The 6,184-nt window shown below is 42.1% G+C and overlaps 1 non-coding gene across 1 annotated transcript; it reads right to left on the minus strand.

The window, feature by feature from the left end:
* Positions 1–5,328: 5,328 nt before the first annotated feature.
* Positions 5,329–5,400, minus strand: trnah-gug (transfer RNA histidin (anticodon GUG)). Its single transcript has one exon. It is a non-coding gene; the product is annotated as a tRNA-His (tRNA).
* Between the last annotated feature and the right edge of the window lie 784 nt (positions 5,401–6,184).

A 6,184-nucleotide genomic window follows, 5' to 3' on the forward strand; every position in this document is an offset into this window, starting at 1 on the left:
GCAGTTCTGTATCCAAGTGGCTAGTTCTCTCTGTATTCTGTGAGATCTAACCTTGCTAATCAGTCTCCATGCGGACTCTAGTCGAACGCCTTACTGAAGTCCATATAGATCACATCTACTGCTCAGCCCTCATCAATATTCTTTGTTAATTAGTCAAAAAACTGAATCAAGTTTGTGAAACATGATTTCCCACGCACAAAGCTATGTTGACTATCCCAAATCAGTCCTTACCTTTCAAAATACATGTATATCCTGTCCCTCAGGATTCCCTCCAACAACTTGCCCACCATCGAGGTTAGGCTAATAGCCAGTCTCAATCCCTTTTTCCTAAATACTAGCTCCGTGGACGATTACTCAGAGGAACTGGGTTACAGTAAAACCATTGAGTGCCAATGGGATACGATTAGGTTCTCATTTGTCAGAGTTATCATTACTCTATTTCATCCTTGTGTGGACAAATCTGATTCCAATCGCTGTCTGATTTCAATTTCCAACTCCCTCTGTGCTTGAAATTTCAACCGTTGCCTTACATAACTGTCTCCACCTGCCTTAATAATATATAAGGCCGCTGCAGGGGACAGCAGAGATTTACGAGGATGTTGTCAACACCGGAGAAAATGGAGCTCAGTGGAATTTTTTTTTAGGCTGGGATTATTCTCCTTGAAGCAAAGGAGGCGGAGGGGAGCTCTATAAACACATAATTACGTTTATAAACATTCAATATTCGTGGGACCTTGACAGGGTAGATATGGGCAGGTGGTTTACCCTCAGGTATGAAGCGCACCAGAGGACATGAATTCAGAATTAGTTATTGCCTATTTAGTTCAGAAATGAGGATTAATTTCTTTGCTCAGGGGCCAGTGAATCGGTGGAACTCCTAACCAAAACTGTTGTTGAGGCTGAGTTTTCTGTATTTCCAAACTGTACCAGACTGATATTTAACCAGAAAGACGATGAAGCTCTGTCGAGGTAAGGCAGGAGAATGGAGTTGAGCACTATCAGATCAGCCATGAATTCATTGAATGGTGGAGCAGACTCGATGGACTCAATGGCCGACTTGCAATTCTACATCATTTTGTCTAACACATTATTTAGTGATAAGTTTAGAATTCTGTGGTGATGGGATGTAGTGATAGAAAAGTTTTCTCAAACTGATCAGACAGATCAGCAACGAGGCTCATAAGCTGATGAACAAGAAATGTGCTGTCGCCTGGAAACAACAAATGGCATTGTGCACACCACAGATGGGTATGTGCAGAAGGTGTGATTGCTGATAAAATTGGGGGAATCTAATGTTGTTGGCAAGATGGTGATCATGCTGGATGATGGATCGCGGTATGAATCACACAGCAATAGTTTGTGAAAGAATGTAAAATTTGTTTCATTAAAGAAGTTTTCTGCAGTTCCAATTCCACTTGACTGTTTAAAATACTGATCAGACCTTTATGTGGAATGTTACATCAAAATATTCATTCACAACACCACTGGATAAACTATTGATCTAATCTCTCCTTATTTGTTTCATTTGATGTAAATTCAGAGAAAGTCAAGATGGAATGAAAGGATGAACGGAATGTTGCACTCAATTTTATTATCCCAATTTAACTTACAACAGAAACAAATTGCTTTATTTCGACTTTGATGTGGTATAGATTTATCACAAATCTCCGGTGCAATGAAGGGCAAGAGCAAATTTCTCCATCCAATGTCTACTAAAGATGCGAGGCACGGAGGGAAACCACAGCTGCGTTTGATAGAAGTAACAGTCAGAGTAGGATTCAAATCCACACATGCATAAAAAAATGCAACCATCGCTTTAACCTTTGGGCCACTTTAGCCCGTGGCAAAGGGCGAATCCACATCATTATGTTTCTGCTTTCAGCGGGACAATAGTACCAGCAAAATCCAATGAATTTACATCGTCCTTGGAAGGAATACCTGTCCTTGATTCATTCGATTCGGAATTGTCTCAGAATGAACCAGCGAACAAGAAATTCCCGTCACATTCACACGCACATTTAGTCTTGACTCATAATTTCTTCAGACAGTTTCTCTCTCACGTGAAGAAGTATATATGGAGAGAGAAGTGAAGGTGATGTATTAGCTCGATAGTCTTTCTCATATGACTGAACCCGGACTGGGTAAAATTCCCAGAAAAGCAGTTTTGTTCATTTCATTTTATTAATTTTGCTGCAACCTCACTCTGTTCATTGCAATGATCGGAAGTGAATTGGATTTGCTCCGAAAATATTTCAGTTTAAATGAAATACCGATGAGAAAAACAGAAGGTTGAACTACAAAAAAAGATATCAGTTTTGATGCTTAATTACTTTGGCAGATTTCAGTGGGTATCAAATGAACCCAACATCACGGCGAATATCCTCCATTTAAGGCATATGATTAAAGCAGGAAATCCATATTCAATAGACGAGTCACTTCCTGTTCATTATTGAAGATCTTCCCTTGACAATATACCAAATCGGCTCTGTTGCATTTATAATACTTCATGGGGAATATTAATTTAAATCTTTCAAAACTCTTAATTTTTTTGCTGAATCTTATTTAGCTGCATACGTTTCCGATTTTTCTTTACATCTAAAGTTATCCAAAGTAGACTTTGTTTCCTCGCACCTTCCATCCTCCACACCCCTCTTTTACACTTTTATCTGGCCACAGGCTGTCTCTCTCTCTTGGTGAAACTCACTGCTTGTGTGTCTCGAAATATGCCTTTCCAAATATTTTGGAAACGGATTCTCAGAGTGACAGAAATTCTATTCCCATCATTTCTTTGTCCTACATCGATATTCTTGAAAGAGTGACGTTCAGATATTTACCGAATTGAAATAGAGAATTTACCACCTATTTCCTCTCTCCAAACCTCACATACTCTGGAAAACTTACATTCGGTTTTATTTGGTTCAGTTTCAAATTTTCAAACACACAAATAAATAAAATTCTATCCCCACTGAACGCTGTCAGCATAATATCTAATGTCTTTGTACCCCAGTAAGCGCTGGCATTGTCCTCTCTCTGATAGAATCACGGATTCCCGACAATGAAGAAAGTACAATTCAGCCAATCGAGTCTGTAAGGACACTCTGAAGAAAATCTCAACCAGACCTAGCTCCAGTCTCTATCCCCGCATACCTCTGGCTTGTTATTTCAAATAATCCTACTGAAATAAAAACCTGGCATCGTGTGACTTTATCACTGCGTTCCCCATGACTAATTCACTTAACTTATTGAATTCACTCCCTGGACACATCAGCGCAATTTAACATGGCCAATCCACCTAACCTACAGACGTAACAGCAGAGTGAAATACTGAGCAAAGGTACCATCACATTGAACACTATCTGTATCATGTTTAATGGCTTTACACACTGGTAACTCAGCCTAGTGAAAGCAAGCTGCGCCCATCGACCCGAATTCAATGCATCCAAACGCGGTTCTACGCTGTACAACCTCATTAGTGCTGCTGGAAATGATTCTGCACTCAGATCTGAATGGGTTTACTCTGTTTTCTTCCTCAGATTCCTGCTTTAAATAAACATATCAGTCAGGAACAACTCTATATAATGGTTTTCATTGCAACACAAACACAATGTGCAGTTTGCAGAAGTTACGTGTTAGCACTTTCACTGACACACTCTCTCCCCAGGAGCTGCAGTCCTTCCCCAGCTGATTCTGACAGCACTGTCCTTCCTGTGACACGTCCCACCGAGAATGGAAGGCCAGGCATTAATAACCTTCACTGGATAACAGAGTGACAGATTTAAAACATTTTCGATGCCCCCAGCGGAGAATTGAGTCCTGAGACAGGAGGGGACACTAACCACGATACTGTGGAGGACAACAACATCGAAGGAAGCCCTTCAGCCTGTTGTGCCCGCACTTGTCCAACACAACTGCTCAACGACCTCAATCAAGTTTTCCATCGTTTCGCCCATAGACTTACATTCCTTGTCATCACAAATTCACATCTGAATTATTTTCAGGTTAAAAGTGTTTCCGCCTCTCTGACCCTTTCCGCACATATAATCAAACCTTTCTGCCTTTTCCCGAAATCTCTTGGCCCCAGTGTTCGATCCCTCCATCAATAACAAACGCTTCTTTCAGTCTATCCTATCCATATCCGTCATTATTTTGTACATCTCAGTTATGTCTTCTCCAATCTCCTCTGCTCGGCGACAAACAACCCCAGTCTGTCCAATCTCTCCTCATAAGTGAAACTCTTCTGCCCAGACAATATCCCATTGAATCTTTCCTGCAACGTTCGCAGTGACATCACATCATTGCTATACTGTGAGTTGCAGAACTGCACACAGGAATCTAGCGAGAGCTAAATTAACTTTTTTCCTATTCTGTTACAGAATGAGGGCGTGACTGTCTCGGGAGTATTGATTGCAGTCCCTAATTGCACAGCGGGTAGTCGAGACTCAACCGTATAGCAGTGAGTCTGGAGTCACATCGAGGCCTGACCAGGTAAGAATAGCAGGTTCCTTCCTCAAAGGACGTCAGTGAACACGATGGTTTTGTTTTTTTCAACAATTGGCCATGTATTTATAGGTGTTATTAGATTCGTAATTCCAGATATGTATTGTATCCCAATTCTAACACCTGGCATGGTTGGAGTCAAACCCGGGTCTCTGGTCCATTTGCTCTGTATCTGAGTTAACAGTTCCGTGGTAACAGTGCTCGGCCATTGCGGAAAAGCCGTGAAACTAATCTGTCTGAAAGAAGTCGCTTTTCCTCGATATTGTCCTGTGTCATTTTCCTGAGCTTGACCGCCCATAATCGCAAGTCCATATCAGTAAAAGCTGCTACCTGAGGATTGGCCTCACAACAGCCGTAACCAAATGGATCAGCTGATCTGCAGGTCCCGATGGTGGGGTTGGGGCACGTTCACCCAGCAACGGTGACCGCAGCAGCACAGACTGAACACTATCAATGTGAGAGTCTGTGTTCGATTCTGCAATGCCTTAATGATATAGGAAATGACTCCGCAACCACATGATGAAAGAGCAGTGCTCCGAAAACTAGTGCTCAGTTAAACCTGTTAGACTCCAACCTGGCGTTGTATGGTTTTTAACTTTTTACACCATAGTCCAACACCGGCATCTCTAAATTAATGTAATGGGGCTGTGGGATGAAAAGTTCAGTTAGTGATGGTAGGAAGGAGTGAAATTTCTGAGAACGGGTGGATTTGAATTCTGACATATGAAATACAGAGATGTGAGCGAGCAGAATTTGAAGGGAAAAAATTACCTTACCCAAACAACTGATTCCTTGGTGTTTCCCAAGAGCTGCAGCAGATAGAGGAATTACTGCCGTGACTCGGATTCGAACCGAGGTTGCTGCGGCCACAACGCAGAGTACTAACCACTATACGATCACGGCATCCCACAGATGAGAGCGCTGATAGTGTGCAATAAATACAGTCTCATAGGACATATTAGGCAGCGCAAATAATGCACAATATTAGTGCTAAGCGAACAGTGGCAGATATGTGGGAACTCAGAATGGGCTGACCGTTTAATATCGGTTCCCCCAGAGGCTGTGGTGATTCCATCATTAATATGCTGAAGGCTGAGATAAGTAGATTTCTCCAAAACATCAAAAACTCCGGGGACAGTACAGGTGTTGTTGAAATGTATGCTTCAATCGTAATGCAGTTTAACATTGGCTACTTCACCAGTTTCCCCACACAAGGCAGTAACCACTGCTGCCACATAGTCCCAATTCCCAGCCCCAGAATCAGAGGAACTGAGTAGCGCAGTCGCGAAGATGTGCGAAAAAGCTTTATCAGCCAGTGGGTGGTTGGAATTTGGAATATACTGTCTGCATTGTTCAGAGCGACAGAAACCCTTACAACCTGAATAAATATTCAGATGTGAGCTTGTGATGCCAAGACATATAAGTCTGTGGAGTAAGAATTGTGAAATGTGATTCAGTTCATTAGGCAGTTGTATTTGAGAAGTGTGGCCACATTTGGTTGAAGGGCCTCCTTTGACACTCTTGTTCTCGGTAGTATAGTAGTTAGTATCCCCGCCTGTCACAGGGCTCAATTCTCCGCTGGGGACAGTGTAAATATTTTAAAACTGTCGCCCCATTCCCAAGTGCGGGTATTGATACCTGTCCTTCCATTCTAGATGGGGCATGTCACAGGAAGGACAGTGCTGCC

The sequence above is a fragment of the Hemiscyllium ocellatum genome, unplaced genomic scaffold (assembly GCF_020745735.1).
Source record: "Hemiscyllium ocellatum isolate sHemOce1 unplaced genomic scaffold, sHemOce1.pat.X.cur. scaffold_1198_pat_ctg1, whole genome shotgun sequence".
Lineage (NCBI taxonomy): Eukaryota > Metazoa > Chordata > Chondrichthyes > Orectolobiformes > Hemiscylliidae > Hemiscyllium > Hemiscyllium ocellatum.